At 43.6% G+C, this 18,162-nt stretch overlaps 1 pseudogene; it reads right to left on the bottom strand.

Moving 5' to 3' along the window:
* Positions 1–9,225: 9,225 nt before the first annotated feature.
* On the bottom strand, positions 9,226–17,875 carry LOC122450084 (annotated as a pseudogene).
* Between the last annotated feature and the right edge of the window lie 287 nt (positions 17,876–18,162).

The following is an 18,162-nucleotide window of genomic DNA, read 5'->3' as shown; positions in this document are numbered from 1 at the left end:
GATACAGAAAAGGATCAGAATATTCTTGAAGTGAGATGACTCACAAACTGCTACTCAATGCCAACAGGAGCTCAGATCCAGGGATCACCAGGGGAAATATAGGACCCTGCCCCTCCAAATTCCCTGATATATTAGAGGAAGCATGGGTTGTGTAAAGGACAGAGGTTTGAGCCAGTTTCACTTAAAAGGGACTGACTCAGGGGACACCTATATTAAAATTCTATTTTAGCAACTATTGTTCTTTAATTCAGAAATCAACTCTTTGCCCTCATGGCCACCTGATTCAACCTCTCATCTCACAACAGAGACAGAGGCACGGAAAAGGGAAGTTTCTTGTCCCCTATCACTGTCTCAGTTTCTTCACCTATAAAATAGGAGGTTTTGACTTTTAATTTTATAAAGTTTAACTAACAAGTAAGATCATAAATTCTGCAAGGGCAAGGGTCCCATCTAATAATTGGGATTTCCATGGCATTTAATGAATAGAGGAAGATGGGAAAAGGGGATAGAAATTGACCCTTGAGAAGAAAGCGAGTGATAAACTAACAGCTTACCCTCCTCCTCTAGAAGCATCTTGCCCCTCTTGTTGAACATGGAGTGCTTGAACTGCTCTTAAGGAGAACACCAGTCAATCGGGTGGTAGGTTGAGGATAAGTGAGTTGTTCCTGCTATTACTGATCTTTCTGAAGAGCAACCTAACTAGTGTTTATGATTCTTTAACTCCTTTTCTGTTTTAGTGTTCAAGAGCTTTTCTCTGGGATGAGAGAGACAGTAACCTACCAGGAAAGAACTAGTCCTCAACACTGAGGTTGGAACAAAAGCAATATTAACTCATAATTATATGGGAAGATTTGATATTCAACCCCAACCCTTCCCCAATTCGTCAGATGCTATTAAAATAAAAATTAAAGTTTTTAGTATCATGATTTGGCCAGGAAGAAAGACTTCTTCATTTTTTAAATATTAAAAAGCTGGGTTTACAAAAAGCACAAAAACTTCTTTATCCTTCTTTGAATAAATAGGAAATAGAAGGTGATGGTGAGTTTACCTTATAATCTAATATTTAACATTTCTTATGCTAATCTGGCCAAGAGCCTCTGAGTGGTTTATTAAAATTTGCATTTTGTGTATAGACTTAAAAGGGAAAAGTTTTAATGTATGTATCTATAAAAATAATTATACATATTTTTGTTAAAGAAAAATAGGCTGAATTCATCTTCCTGTTTCTCTAGCAACCTCATAAGTGGAGTGTAGAAAAAGCAATACTGGGGAGAAGCTTCTTGTTTGGAAGGTTTGACTCAATTTAAATTCCTTGCTGTATAAATTGGGCCTTTACTAGAATGGTCTCCAACAAGAGCCAAGTGCGCCCTCTGCGGGCGATCAGAGGATGAAGGAAAGCATTTCCAACTCCAGTGATTCAGGGCAAAAGTTTTGCCTGCAAGGAAGAGAGAAAGCAGAACTATGTTACATCACTGCTTCCACTAGAAACCAGGAACACAGCATAGTGGGGTTTTTCTTTGTAATAATCTTCCTTAAAAACCTTATCCAAATTAGCCTCCAACTAATAAAAAAAAAAAAAAAAACCTTATCCATAGCTTAAAACACTTGAGCACAGCTGATCTATAAATGGACAGGTACAGCTCTAAGAAAAGCTGGTTTGTCTCAAGTTGGTGGGCTCTATCAGAAAGAACAAAGCTCCTGACTGGAGGACCTGAAAATCAGAAAATCAAGAGCTTATTGTAAGGTTCCGTACAAATGCATTCCTTTCTGTTCTCCTTAGGGATATAAGTCCCCCGAGGCTAGGGGCTGTGTCACCTTCAGCATAGCATCCCGAGCCTACCTAAGCCTCGTGCCTGGCCCAGAACAGGGGCATAAAAAAATATCTGCCAAATGACTGATGAGCTGTGAAGACGACTCTGGATTCAAGGTGCTTGTGCTGCTGACTTAGATATTGAGCACATGCAAGACCGTTTTCCCTAGACGTGGCTGGAACCTCTCCATGACATGGTTGAGAGCTTTTGAAGAGCTCTTTTTAAAAATTAATTATTTTTGGCTGCACTGGGTCTTCATTGCTGTGCAAGGACTTTCTCTAGTTGCGGCAATTGGAGGCTCATCTTCCTTGTGGAGCTCCGGCTTCCCATTCCTTGTAAAGCATGGGCTCAGTAATTGAGGCATACCGGTTTAGTTGTTTCAAGGAACGTGGGATCCTCCTGGACCAGGGCTTGAACCTGTGTCCTACATTGGCAGGCAGGTTCTTAACCACTGGACCACCAGGGAAGTCCCTAAAGAGCTCTTTAAAGAGCTTCCAAAGGCCACACAGCACGGGTGGCTCAGCAGCTGTCCTAGAAGGTGTTAATAATACCCAAGTCATCTAAAAGCTGATTCACTACACAGGTTACACTACCCTTTCACAGGAATCTTATTTGATACCAATAGTCCTTCAAAATGGTTATCGCCCCCTCTTTTATGGAAGGAGCCCTGAGCCTGACAAAGGTGGACTGGTGGTTTCATGGTTTCAATTAAGTCACATGATGGAAGTCCACACGTGGCCTCTGTCCCCTAACCCAGAGCTTTCCCCACCTCCTCCTAGTCTCTGTAATATTTAATGGTCCCCTCACGTTCTACGAGTTGGCTGAGGCTAAAATTAGAGGAGGCAGTCCCAACTTTTAAATCAGCCATATCATGGACATCTCCTCTTATTACTGGTGACAGCCAGGTGACGGGAATGACGAAGGCTGAACGGGCCGGGCCACCAGCACCAACTGGATGAACAGCCTTGTAAGTGGCTTCCTCTTCCCTAGTCATCACCCAGGACGTTACACGCCAGCTGGCATCATCCTGCATCATCCAGGTTTACTCATGGCAAGACTGTGGAACACCTCCCCAAAAAGTAGATGGGAAAACACCTGTGCTGGGTCAGCGGTCAAAGAGATTTGTATAACAAGTGACCCCTAGCCAGTGTTTGCTAGTGACTCGGTTGGTCTGTTTGATTTCAGGGAAAGCAAACATAAGCCCAAGCAGACAAATGTTTGCTTAGATCCCAGCTTCACTAGGAGAAAAAACCCCAGAGGAGTATGATAGCAGGAGGGCTTGCGTCACACATTTATCCAGGATGTTCCTCACGTCTAGCAGACACACCCCTACACAGCCGGCAAGACCCAAAGCCAATGCCAGCTTTCAAAGCACAGGCTCACTCATCTCAGAGCCTTTATCACTCCGAATTTTAACTGTTTACTGTCAGTTCACCCTAGTGACTCAATTCTTTAAAAGCAGAGGCCATGGGAGACCTCCCTGGTGGTCCCGTGGCTAAGAATCCATGCTCCCAATGAGGGGCCTGGGTTTGATCCCTGGTCAGGGAAATAGATTCTGCATGCTGCAACTAAAAACCCTGCATGCTGCAACTAAAGAACAAAGATCCCACATGCCACAACTGCGGCCTGATGCAGCCAAATAAATAAATAGGTTAATTAACTAATTAATCAATCTAAAAAAAGAACAGGTGCCATGACCTTCATCTCTGTATGAAAGAAAAATGTTATCTATCAAAGATGAGTTAGAACACAACCCAGTGGCTTTCAAAGTTTTTGATGACAACCTACAGAAATAAATACATTTTACATCATGATCCAGGAGGAAATATATGTGTATGTATGTATGTGTATATATATATATATATATATATATATATATATATATATAAACAGTTTCCTCAATGGCTCAGCAGTAAATAATCCACCTGCAATGCAGGCGCCGAAGGAGATGCAGGTTCGATTTCTGGGTGGGGAAAATTCCCTGGAGGAGGGCATGGCAACCCACTCCAGTATTCTTGCCTGGAGAATCCCATGAACAGATGAACCTGGGGAATTTCAATCCATGGGGTCACAAAGAGTCAAAGGCAAATGAAGCTACTTAGCACACATTCACCATATATATAAACATGAATTTCTGTATCTATTGATATACATGTAGCTTTTTAAAAAACTAACACAGAAAAGATCAGGCACGTTCAGAGTGGTATGGCTGTAGACTAAAAAACTAAAACAAACCTTCACAAAATAAGACTATACAAAGTGATGTTACCTGTAGTTTTGTTTTCTAGTTTATTCTGTATTGTTTTTCCAAAGTTTATTGTGATGCACTAATTTGATTTTATGATACCCTAATGAAAATTGGAATACATTATTTTGAGACAAAGAGAATTGTAGTAAGAAGGACCTATAAGAAACATAAAATTCCCACAAAAGTAGGTCTTAAGACTTATTGATGGCTGGGATGTAGTGACTGATGGAAGACAAAAACTTCTTAAAGAAAAACTTAAAAAGCTGGATTAAATAAGAAAAAAATAAAGATATCTGTAAAACGATATCAGAGACCTGCTGAATTTTCTTGAACTAATTAGAATTAATTGCCTTCCCTGGTGGCTCAGACAGTAAAGAATCAGCCTGGGTTCGATCCAGTATTCAGTCCACTACCCAGTATTCTTTTCTGGAGAATTCAATGGACAGAGGAGCCTGGAGGACTACAGTCCATGGGGTTGCAAAGAGTCGGACAAGACTGACTAACACAGTGGATGCTGACTTGCAGTTTGAGAACTGTAAGTGTAGTTTGATTTCATCTGCCCTCCCTGGGCACCCCCCACCTCCATTTTCTGTCCTTCTGTATGGAATGCGCCCCCCGGGGCAGGAGGCAGGAGTTCTGACTGGGGGATGTATCTGGGAGGAGAGGCAGAGCAGGGATGGAGCAAGAAGGAAACAGTGTTGCGCATATTTCCCTTTCAGCCCCTTGGACTGGGTTTGAGCTCCTATAAGCAGAATGGAGTATACGAAATTAACTAAAGAAACCTTGTAAAACTTTGAGCACAAGCAAGGCTGCTTCAGGGTTTAGATCAGGAATCTGTACGCTACAACCTTTGGGCCAAATCCCCCTGTCCACCTGCTTCTGTAAATAAAGTTTTTATTTTTTTATTTGACTGCATCAGGTCTTAGTTGCTCCACAGCATGTGGGATCTTAATTCTCTGACCACTGAGGGGACCTCTCCTTCCCGGAATTGCAAGGGGAATTCTTAACCGCTGGACCGCCAGGGAAGTCTCTGTGAATAAAGTTTTATTGGAACACAGCCACATACATTAATTTGCTTATTGTCTCAGGCTGCTTTCCCTATAATTGCAGACTCAGAGTAGTTGTGATCAAGATTCTATGACCTACAAAGTCAAAAATATCTACTCTCTGGCCCTTTGCAGGGGACGTTTGCTGACCCTTGGCATAGATGAGAGAGCTTTCTACCTCTCCTGGAGGAAGCCAGTATGTCTCTGAGGCATCCAGGGCAGAACCCTGGACATGGGCAGGGTTATCTTTCTCAGGACAGCCATGTCGTTCCTCCCCCAGGGTTTGCCGGCTACAGACATGGATCAGCAGCAGCAGAATCTGAGCAGGAGAGGCTGATCCAGGCCGATTCTGGGTGGGGGCCACTGCCTCAGGCTGCAGTGCGGCCTTCAGAAAGTACCGGGAAGCACTAGGGCTCTCACTATGACCACAAAGATGAGGACATGTGAGCCAACTGATGTTGGGCTGCATTTGCATTCTCAGTGCCTGGAGTGGGTGCTAAACAAAAGTTGGCTGGATATTTTCTTTTTTCGGCTGCCCTGGGTCTTCATTGTGGTGCACAGGCTTCTCTTGTTGCAAATCACAGGCTCCAGAGCTCGGGCTCAGGAGCTGTGGTTCACGGGCTTAGTTAGTTACCCGTGATGTGGAGTCTTCCCAGATCAAGGATCAAATCTGCACTCCCTGCATTGGAAGGCAGATTCTTAACCACTGAACAGCCAGGGAAGTCCGCTGAATATTTCTTGAATGAGAAAGTAATTAATGGCATGCGGTGTAGAGACTGAGTTTTACCACAATGCCTCTGGAAGGCAATGCCAGTAAAGAGCCTGGATGCCAGCATCCCAGAACTGCCATCATCTCTCCTACTTAGAGCTGAAGACATCTTTTCTCAGCTACCTTGGCAACTGATATCAAAGATAATAATGATTATAACTAACAATAAATAAATATTGTGTGCTTATCAAGTTCCATGTCTTTTATATGTACCAGTTCACTTTTATTCTTTGGATAAGAAATTCTATTTTAATCTTATTTTACAGATAAAGAAACAGACATGGAGAGATTATGTAACTTGTCCAAGGAGAAACAGCTAATGGGTAGCAGAGTCAGAATTTGAAAATGGGATGATCTTTGTAGAAAAAAGGAAAAAAAAAAATTGGATGCTGAGAGTATCAGAGATGCTAGCTCATTCATTGAACCAGTGAGTTTTCTTCTTTCTTTTCTGCTGTCACCTAAGAATTATTCACTCATTTGACAAATCTTTAGGAGTGTGCTCTCTGTCTCCTCTGTTTTCTGTCATTGGTCTAGAGGTGGGCATGTTAGTCTGGTCAGTAAGATGTGGGAAGCCTGCTGAGGTTTCTGAACCAGATTCCCTCCCATGGAAACCCCACTCACAGGTACAGGCAGAGGAGAAAGAGATGTTATAGGATGCTTAACCATGCTATAAAGCCACTGCTTTCTCTTGCGGGTACCTACCTCTGAGTTTCTTATTTGTGAGATTAATAACCCCTTATTGTTGAAGCCATTTTTAGCCAGATGTTGTCACTGAGACAGTCTCCATTCCATTATCCTGTTACGGGGCCTTCATAGCCCTTATCATTATCAGACAGTATCTCATTCGTTGATTAGTTTCCTTATCTTCCTGTCCCACAACTTCCTCTTCCAGAACACAGACTCCCAGAACAGAGTTCTTCCCTCTGCTGTTCACTACTCTGTACCTAGAGCCTAGATCATGTCTGGCCAAACAGCGAGGGAATCCACACATAAACCAAGAAAGAGGCTCGCAGTTCAGTGGAAGAAACAGACAAGCATTACAATAAATGTCATCTTAGAGGTAGAGTCACACAAGTCACAGAACAGATGTTCAGGGACTGGGCCTCACAGAGCCTTGGTGGCCAGTCTGGTCTCTGCGTTTCTCCCCCCCCCGACTTGCCTAGATCAAAATAGAAAACCTATCATTTCAAAACTCAAATTGCTAGGGACTTCCCTGGTGGTCCAGCAATAAGACTCCATGCTCCCAGTGCAGGGGGCCTGGGTTCAATCAGGGAACAGAAGGTCCCACATTCCACAATCAAGCCCACACCCTGCAACGGTGCAGCCAAAATAAATGATAAAAGAAAGAAAGTGCTGTTTTTAAAAAGAGATTGACACTAGGAAATCCTAGTTTCAGTCAATTTAAATTTAAGTTGATTTAAATTTCAATCAATTTAAAGGTAGGCTTATGTTTTTGTTTGCAGTTATGCAGATTGAAGCAAGGGCCATCGCTTTGCTTGGGGGAGAAGGTAATCAGATGCAGATGTTTCAGGAGAAGGCTTGATGTCTATTCTGGGTGGAGGCAGATGGGACGCGTTTGGGAGAGCCCAGTATCCACAGATTTGGTCATTTCTCTGGGGCCCGGGGTGACTGGTGCTGACTCCTGGGAGCTAAACGTGTTGCCTTCTGGGAGTAGTTATGTGCAGAAAGGATGCACAGGCCTGACCTCCCTTCATGCTTTTAGGAACAGAGCTGGACTTGGCTTTCTAGATGCAGTCTGGACTGGCCTTCAGGAGGGAATCTCTAGACGTCATAATCAGGTTACAATGGTTTTTTTTTTGTTTTTTGGGGGGTGTTTTTTTTGTTTTTTTGTTTGTTTGTTTTTTGTTTTTTTAGGTTGCAATGTTTTAACGCAAATGTCCCATGCGATTGAACAATGGGAAATGTCCTGGACGTGGACCCATTATTTACAACCAAGTAAATAAAAATGTTTTCTTGGGCTTCCCTAGTGACTCAGACAGTAATGAATCCGCCTGCAATGCAGGAGAGTTGGGTTCAATCCCTGGGTCAGGATGATCCCCTGGAGAAGGGCATGGCAATCCACTCCAGTTTTCTTGCCTGGAGAATCCCATGGACAGAGGAGCCTGGCGGGCTACAGTTCATGGGGTCACAAAGAGTTGACATGACTGAGCAACTAACACACACACATGAAAATGTACTGGTGTTGGACTCCTGTGCCCTGATGTGATTGTCAGAGCACATGGGGACATAGGGGGAAGAACTCTCCTTTGTGGGAAGCAGAAGTAAGCCTGTCAGTAAGCCTAGGAACAGGGAAATCTTGGGATGAGAAATGAAGATGAGAGAAAGGGGCCTCAGATTGAGGGAGGAAGAAACTCCTTCTCTCTCTCCCTTGGGTAGGAGAAGGCAAACTTTTTCTACAAAGATCCAAATAATAGATCTTTTAGGCTTTGCAGACTATATCTGCAGCAGGTATATCCCAGCAGGAAAACAACCATAGACAGTATGTAAATGATGGCCATGGCTGTGTTCCAATAAATTTTACAAAATGGGCAGCAGGCTGGAATTGGCTTCTGTGCCGTAATATGTCAACTCAGTTTTAAAGCCTTGGGGTGATGGCCATAGGACCTAGAGAGGATGAGCATGCCATAGGGAGATATGCTAACTCCAAGTAGATGCTTGGCAAAAAGCTACGCCAACAGGCTGCCTCTCAGGACCCTCTAAGCACATGGCTCTAAGATACTTGTTTCTAATAGTGGCTCTATGATAGTGCCTGTTATTTCTCTCTCTGATTCCTAAACTTCTCTTCAGGTAAACGTTACAGTGTTGGCTTAGGGTTAATTAAGGGAATTAATGAATGGTCTATCCCATTCTTGGGACCAAGAGGTGAAAGCGGCAGCTGTTCTCTGACCCTGGGTGGTGGTGGCTCCAGTGGACCCTAGAGGACAGGGTCCCAAAGAAGGCAAGAATTGAAGAACAGAAGTCTATTCCCAGGAAAGAAGAAGGCATCAGGGAATGAAGAGTGAGTAACCGCAGACATTTCTCTGTAAGCAGGTGTGGACTTAAGCCATGATAACTGGGAAGATCAAGGAAAATGAGGTCTTCTTTTGTAACCACAGCGATGAAGCCTGGGCATGCTCATGGGTCAGGCTGGGTCCCCTTAACACCAACACTCATGAGGAGTGCAGAGCAGGTGGTCAGCCAACGGTTGCCAGGGAGACTGACCTCTCCAGTCCTGTCCGAGGTGAACCATTGGGCCTTAGCCATTAGCCTCTACGCAGCACAATGACTATGGCAAGGACTGAAGTCAATTGGGCACATCAGAGGAATTGCTTTAACGGCGGTCCCAAGGTATCATACCGATGTGCTCAGCTTCCACCCCACCAAGAAGAAAAGCCCTTCGTTGTCAGCCATGGTGGGAGAGTAACTCTGGGAGATCACCTCAAAGTGTTGGATGGTATAGCCGGCCTCCCTGTCGGCTGTCGCCACTGCCTCCGAGCCCAGACAGAGGCTGGAGAACCTCTGCTCCCCGATCATACTGTAGCTGCTCCTCAGGGCATCCGCAAGCACCAGGAAGCCCCCGGGCTTCAGCAGGCTGCCGCGGTTCTTAAGGGCCGTGCGGTAGGCAGGGAGGTCTCAGCATGCTGAGCAGGCAGTTGGCCGGGGTCAGGGGATGGCCCCCAGCGGCCAGCTCTGAGTCACATCACACTTCAGGACCTGCCTAACTGTCCGCCTCAACTTCTCCTCCTTCTCTGGCCCCTTGACTCTGAAACGCACAAACCAACATACATGGGTGACCACCTCACTTATGGGGACTCCAGATCTCTCAAGTCAGGTACGAAATGGCGATGCTATCCCAAATGTTATATCCTTAGGAGCACGCCTGTTGTAAAAACAGAGAAAGAAGACATTCTGGTGTCTGAATGTGACCATATTACCTTGTGGTGGGTTAAATCCTTTTAGGAAGTGAAGAAGAATATAGAAACAATAATCAAAATACTTAGCTGCTTGCTTCTACAATGAATGAACTGTCCCCATGAAGTGGAAATTCTTCTTCCACTGCTTAGAATAATGCCTGGATCATTTTATCATCATCATCATCATTATTGCATTTGTCCCCTCTGCCAAACTGTAAGTAGTGGCTGTTTGACCCACACATATCAGATTGTTGTCATTTTTCAGTCACTCAGCCATGTCAGATTCTCTGCCCCATGGACTGTAGCACACCAGGCTTCCCTGTCCTTCACCATCTCTTGGAGCTTGCTCAAACTCACATCAGTTGAGCTGGTGATGCCATCCAACCATCTCATCCTCTGTCATCCCCTTCTCTTCCCGCCTTCAGTATTTCCCAGCATCAGGGTCTTTTCTAATGAGTCAGCTCTTTGCTTCAGGTGGCCAAAGTATAGGAGCTTCAGTTTCAGCATCAGTCCTTCCAATGAGTATTCAGAACTGATTCCTTCAGGATTGACTGGTTTGACTTCCTTGCAGTTCAAGGGACTCTCAGGAGTCTTCTCTGACACCACAGTTTAAAAGCACCAATTCTCAGCCTTCTTTGTGATCCAACTCTCATCCATACATGACTACTGGAAAAACCATAACTTTACCTATACGCACCTTTGTTGACAAGTAATTTCTCTGCTTTTTAATATGCTGTCTAGGTTTCTCATAGCTTTTCTTCCAAGGAGCCAGCGTCTTTTAATTTCACGGCTGCAGTCAACATCTGCAGTGATTTTGGAGCCCAAGAAAATAAAGTCTGTCGCTGTTTCCATTGTTTCCCCATCTATTTGCCATCAAGTGATGGGACTGGATGCCATGATCTTAGTCTTTTTCTTCATTTTCTGCCATAAGGGTGGTGTCATCTGCATATTTGAGGTTATTGATATTTCTCCTTGTAATCATGATTTCAGCTTATGCTTCATCCAGCCCGGCATTTCGCATGATGTACTCTGCATATTAGTTAAACAAGCAGGATGACAAATATACAGCCTTGACATACTCCTTTCCCAATTTTTAACCAGCCCATTGTCCATGTCTGGTTTTAACTGTTGCTTTTTGACCTGCATACAGGTTTCACAGGAGGCAGGCAAAGTGGTCTGATATTCCCATCTCTTTAAGAATTTTCCACAATTTGTTGTGATCCACACAGTCAAAGGGTTTAGTGTAGTCAATAAACCAGAAGTAGACGTTTTTCTAGAATTTTCTTGCTTTTTCTATGATCCAATGGATGTTGGCAATTTGGTCTCTGGTTCCTCTGCCTTTTCTAAATCCAGTTTGAACACCCGGAAGTTCTCAGTTCACATACTGTTGAAGCCTAACTTGGAGAATTTTGGGCATGACTTTGCTAGCATGTGAAATGAGTACAACTGAGTGGTAGTTTAAACATTCTTTGGCATTGCCTTTCTTTGGGACTGGAATGAAGCTGACCTTTTCCAGTCCTGTGACCACTGCTGAGTTTTCCAAATTTGTTGGCATATTGTGTGCAGCACTTTCACAGCATCATCTTTTAGGATTTGAAATACCTCAACTGGAATTCCATCACCTCCACTAGCTTTGTTCATAGTGGTGCTTCCTAAGGCCCACTTGACTTCACATTCCAGGATGTCTGGCTCTGGGTGAGTGATCACACCATCATGGTTATCTGGGTCATGAAGATCTTTTTTGTACAGTTCTTCTGTGTATTCTTGCCACCTCTTCTTAATATCTTCTGCTTCTGTGGGTCCATACCGTTTCTGTCCTTTATTGTGCTCATCTTTGCATGAAATGTTCCCTTGGTATCTCTAACTTTCTTGAAGCGATCTCTAGTCTTTCCCATTCTATTGTTTTCCTCTATTTCTTTGCATTGTTCACTTAGGAAGGCTTTCTTTTCTCTCCTTGCTATTCTTTGGAACTCTGCATTCAGATGGATATATCTTTCCTTTTTGCCTTTGTCTTTTACTTTTCTTTCTTCAGCTATTTGTAAGGCCTTCTCAGACAGCCATTTTGCTTTTTTGTACTTCTTTTCTTGGGGATGGTCTTGATCACTGCCTCCTGTACAACATTATGAACTTCCATCCATAGTTCTTCAGGTGCTCTGTCAACCAGATCTAATCCTTTGAATCTATTTGTCACTTCCACTGTATAATCGTAAGGGATTTGATTTAGGTCATACCTGAATGGCCTAATGTTTTTCCCTACTTTCTTCAATTTAAGTCTGAATTTTACAATAATGAATTCATGGTCTGAGCCACAGTCAGCTGCCTGTCTTGTTTTTGCTGACTGTATAGAGCTTCTCCATCTTTGGCTGCAAAGAATATAATCAATCTGATTTTGGTATTGACCATCTAGTGACGTCCACATGTAGAGTCTTCTCTTGTGTTGTTGGAAGAGGGCGTTTGCTATGACCAGTGCGTTCTCTTGGGAAAACTCTGTTAGCTTTTGCCCTGCTTCATTTTGTACTGCAAGGCCAACCTTGCCTGTTACTCCAGGTATCTCCTGACTTCCTACTTTTGCATCCCAGGAAATATTGGATTTAAATGCTGAAACAGTATCTTTGTAGTAGCTGCTGATCCACATGGGAGTCATCCATAACCATTTGTAGAAACTGTTGATCATACCACACAACTGTGGCTGGGGCCCTTTTCGAGAGATGAGAATGCCTGGTTTCCATTCTCAGGCTCCAAAAAGTGCTGCAGATAGGGAGTATGTTTCCTGATGAAGCTAGTTTTCTTAGCCTTGTGACGAATCCTTCCTTTTCTGCCAAGTCAATGGGGTTTCTTGAGAGAAAATTCATTAATGAAAGGTGAGAGTCAAGGGTAGGAGGTAGAATTGGTGCCTCAGATCCCTTTGGAATCTATTAGTGGAGGAATGAAGGAACAAACTAACCAATGAACAACGTTAAATAACACAGATTGCACAAGAGAAACTCGAGAAAGGAAACCAACAAAGGAGGAAGAAGTAGCAGAAAATTAGAGGTAAGAGAAAGGAAAGAAACACTGAGGATGTCAAGTGCCCAGAAGGCCACTGAGCCCAAACAGTAGGAGTGATGACCAGGAATCCATCCCTCCGAGGAAGGTAATCAAGAAAGCACTGGGTGCAAATCCAGGCTTACAGGCAAAGAACATGGTCACTGGCTCCAGGAGAAGCTGGCCACTGGGGCAACAAGACTTGATGGAGAGAACAGAGGATGGCCCAAGATAAGAATAAGCGAGACAGAGATTTACAGTGGGATCATTTTTCATGAGGAAAAGTTGATTGTTTAAATAAAACTTGGAGATTTACCTCCAGTGAGAATGATTTCAGATAATAGCAATTAGTTATGGACATCGTAGTTAAATATTTAGTTAAGATCCTAATCCCAGCATGTATAATCAGTTATTTACAAGCATCCTTTAATTGTGTTATAATTTTCCATTTAAGAAGATTAAATTTTCTTAAATTTTCCATTTAAGAAGATTAACAGCAAGCATATGAAAAGATGCTCAATATTGTTGACATCAGAGAAACAAAACTCCATTAGCTATCACTTCACACCCACTAGGATAGCTGTAATAAGAAAGATCAATAATAACCAAGTGTTGGCAAGGTTATGGGGAAACTGAAATCTACGTACACTGCTGGTGAGATGGTAAAATGGTTCATTTTATATGTGACTGTTTTTGCTTTGGAAAACAGTGGAATTTTCAAAATAATTGTCTTAACATAAAGATTTAACATGGCCCAGGAATTCTACTCATAGAATCATCCCTAAGAAAATGAAAACATGTGTCCACACAAAACCTTGTCCATTAGCAGCATTATTCATAATAGTCAAAAGATGGAAACAACCCAAATGTCCATCAACTTGCGAATATATAAATAAAATGTGGTCTGTCTACACAGTGCAGTATTATTTAGTGTGCTCAGCTATGTTCGACTCTTTGCAACCCCATAGACTGTAGCCTGCCAGGGACCCACAGACTGTAGCCTGCCAGTCTTCTCTGTCCATGAGATTTCCAAGAATGCTTGCCGTTTTGTCCTCCAGGGGATCTTCCTGACCCAGGGATCAAACCTGTTCTTCTTATGTCTCCTGCATTGGTAGTGAATTCTTTACCACTAGGGCCACCGGAGAAGCCATATATATATATATACACACACACACACACATATACACTTACAATGGAATATTATTCAGTAATAAAAAGGAATGAACAGCTGACACAGGCTACAACATGGAAGAATGTTGAAAACATAATGCTCAGTGACAGAAGTCAGACACAAAAGGCCACCTGTCATACGATTCTTTTTATATGACACATCTAGAAAAAGGGAATCTGTAGAGACTGAAAGCAGGCCAGGGGTTGCTAGGCACTGAGAGGACTCAAGGAAAAGGGGGAGTGATTGCTGATATGTAAAGTGTTTCTTTGGAGAGTTATGAAATGTTCCAAAATTTTGCTGAGGACTGTGCAATTCTGTGAACATACAAAGAACTATTGAATTGCACACTTTGCAAAAGTGAATTATATCTTATGTGAATTTCACCTCAATAAAGCTGTTCTATTAAAAGAGAGAGTGGAGAGGACTTCCCTGGTGGTCCAATGGTTAAGAATCTGCCTTCCAATGCAAGAGGTACTGATTCGATCCCTGGTCTGGGAACTGAGATTCCACATGCCATGGGGCAACTAAGCCCACGTGCTATAACTACTGAGCCCACGTACTGTAGAGCCCAAGAGCCTCAACTAGAGAGAAGCCCATGAGCCTTTAGGAAGAGCTTGTGAGCTGCAACAAAAGATCCAACATGCCACCACTAAGACCCAGTATATCCAAATAAATAAATATTTGTAGAAAGAGAGAAGCTTAGCAAGATATTACATTCAGGGAATTCCTACCAACCAACAAACTGAGATACACAAGGAATGATAAATACCTCTGATTGGGTCTACCAATAGGTAGAAATGGTAGTAGGATGACCAATTTGCCCCAACCAGTCTAGACTTATCTGGTTTTTTTGAACTAAAAATCCCACGTCCTGGGAACCTGTCTCAGTCCTGGGCAAACCAGGAAGGTTTGTCATTCTAAAACTAAGGAAACCAGTTACAAAGCTGTCACCCCACCAGATAAAATGTGGATGATTTGACAGAGCATTTTAAGAATAAAAAAAAAAAAATTCCAAAAGATGGAAGTCTGTGTGAAACATGGCTTTGAAGAGGTAGATTAATCTAGAATATAAAAAATTCAAATAATCTACCTGCACCTACGGATAACTTAAGTGTGTGCAAAAAGAAGTAACAACACAGTGTTCTTTTGAATGGGCCTAAAGATGATGCTGTCTATTAGAAATGATTTGGTAATTTGTATTTAAGTGATTACGTCAGAGGCAGGTTGGACCTCTGGGCCCTGTTGTGTATGAAGCTATTTTAAAAACAAAAGTTGCCACAGAACTAGTACTTGCCAGTCAGAGGATGATGGAAATTGTTCCCAAACTGTGAGACACACTGTGAAGTCTGGAAAACTCACAGGGAAGGTGCCAATTTGAGAGGGAAATTTGTTAGGAACACCCGCGGTCGTGGATACCTGCTTGTCCTCGGATGTACTGCAAACACTGCTGAACTCAGTTGCCAAGGCAGTCAAGTAAAGATTACACCTCAGGGCTCCTCCGGGCCCGAGATCCACCTGCAGCGAAATGGACTCGCCTGGAGACGCAGGCAATTACCACTCAGCCTCACATTTAGCTCAAGAGGTGGGGAATAAACATACACCAGGAAAACGTGAGGCAGTTTTACAGAAAGCTAACAGCCATGTGACCATTTTTCTAGTTCTAAAGATCTAGTCTTTCAAAAGAATCAATATGCAAAGAAAAAAAATAAAGTACCAGTTTCCTCTGTAAGTATGCTGCCTATAAAAGCCTGAAGGAATTGGGGAGGAAGCAGGGAGGAAAGGATAAATCGGGGACTCCTGGGAAGAACACTTGGCAAGAATGTCTTTCTAGACCCCAGGTAGTTATCCTGAGATTTAGAGCAGGTTCCTACTGCCCTGACTCTGCAAGGCAAGAGGTGAATCAGAATGCCCTGGACAAACTGTTTTTGATTCCATTTACCTCTCCAAGCCCCAACCCCAGAGATTCCAGCAGGCCCTCCTAAGGGGAAGTCATCAAGGTGCATAAAGGAAATAAAAAGCTAAATCAGCTTAGATGTCAATGTGAGAATTGTAAGAGCAAGGACTAAACCCCGGGAACCCTTCAGTACAGGCCGTAGCTGCATGACACGGCAGGAGGAAGCCTCCAGAAAGCAAAATACACGCAGTCACTTCATTTATCAATATGTTTTGACCTCCTATTGTGTGCCAGGAAGAGCGCTGGGCAGAGGGGACCCAGGGTGGAATGAATGAGAAACAAATCCTATCCTCAGGAAGATTACAGTCTGGGAGGAAGAAGCATCCAGTGATCTTCCACAAAACTGACAGTATCTGTGATAAGTGCTAGGGAGGAGGGACCCAAGGCAGAAAGAGAAGAAGGCTGGGGGCTTGACTCCGTCTGGAGCATCAGTGAGAGCTCTGCCTGGAAGGAATCAGGTGAGCAGAGAAACAGAGGATAAATAAGTAGGAATGAAAGGGGCAAAAGAGAGTAGGATGGAGGAGGATATTCCAGTGAGGAAATAGCACGTGTAGAGGCCCCGGGTGGGAGGAGACACAGAGATGAGACCACCAGGTCCGGCTGAACCTCAGGCAGTAAAGCAGACGAGAGCAGACAGGGAGGCCAGACAGTGGGCTCCCAGGTGATACGGGAGCTGCTAGTCTGGGAATCACAAGGCATGCGCCCAACTAGACAAGGCCTCACGGACCATGTTAACAATTTTGCTTTTTATACTGAAAGCCATGGGGAGATGTTAAGGGGTGCTAAGGAGGGGAGGGATGTGATCAGATTTACATCTTGAGGCAATCGATTCGGGACAAGAGTAGAGGTGGGAGGTCAATTAGGAAGTAGAGGATGGTAGCACAGACCAAGAAAACAGCCTGTGCATTGCAAAATATTGCGGGGGAAATGTACTGGTCTGAGAAGAGAAGTGGACAGAGCTTGGTGCTGGTCATGAAACATGACTGATGGGAAAAGGACAGGATTGGCCTCCAGGCTTCCGGGTTCTCCAATTAATTATATGATGGGGCCATTCATAGAGCTAATACCAGAGATGAAACAGATTTGGGGATAATCACAGCTCTATTCAGGCACACTGAGTTTGAGATATTTTGACATATATGAGTAGAAATAGTTTACCTTTGAAGGAAATGGCCAGTTGAAGGTTTTTCAACCTGTCCTGTTAATTTCCCCCAAGAGAGAATGCAGTGGGAGTCCTCATTCAAGACAAAGACATAAAAGGCAGAAGCTTGCCCTAGATATCCCGAGACAATTGTCATGACCATCAAGATCTTGATTTTGAGAAGAATGTCAGTCTTTTATGAGATATTAAAATACAGAGATGCTTTGGGATAGAGGCAGTTTGGGTTTCGCTGGTGGCTCAGATGGTAAAGAATCTGCCTGCAATGTGGGAGACCTGGGTTTGATCGCTGGGTTTGGGAAAATCCTTTAGAGAAGGAAATCGCAACCCACTCCAGTATTCTTGCCTGGAGAACCCCATGGACAGAGGAGCCTGGCGGGCTACTGTCCATAGGGTTGCAAAGAGTTCACTGAGTGACTCGCAAACGCACACAGAGGCTGTTGACTAGTTCACAGAACAAATTTGGCACAGCTGTGTCTATTTGGGGCAACAGACAAACATCTTTTTCAATAGATATGAAAATCTTTGTATGGAGAGCATTTATTTCAGAGAACCACCGCCTCTACAGTTGCTCAAGCTTTCTCCTGTCAGGTACAAGGATGTAAGTGAAGGAGCTGCTCCCTGCGGAGGCACCTAGCCAGGGCTCCAGCCTCCAGACCGCTCCCAGCTGCCCCGAAGGCTGAGGAGGGCTGAGGGCTGGTTTCCAGAGCACACCTGGAAATCATCACCAACCACCAGCGTGTCCTGACATACCCGCTGGGAAGTTCTGTTCTAGACATCGGTGCTTCTCAGGCTGTAAGATGCATGCAATCCCCCTACAGATCTTGTTGAAATACAGATTCTGATTCTGTAGGTAAGCCTGAGAATCTGCATTCCTAGTAAGTTCCCAAATGATATGGAAGCTGCTAGTCTGGGGACCACAAACCCACATGTTCCAAGCGCCAGGAACCAGAGGTTAATTAATGGTTGTTTCTAGGTCTTCTTAAGGTAAAAGCTCATTTTCCTTGGTTCAGGCTTGAGTAGTTAGTAGTTGACTTTCTGACTTGATAAATGAATAGTGTGAGGC

Source organism: Cervus canadensis, chromosome 11 (genome assembly GCF_019320065.1).
Source record: "Cervus canadensis isolate Bull #8, Minnesota chromosome 11, ASM1932006v1, whole genome shotgun sequence".
In the NCBI taxonomy this organism is placed as follows: Eukaryota; Metazoa; Chordata; class Mammalia; order Artiodactyla; family Cervidae; genus Cervus; species Cervus canadensis.
Note: the sequence above shows the minus strand (reverse complement) of the source record. Positions and strands in the feature narration are given on the sequence as shown.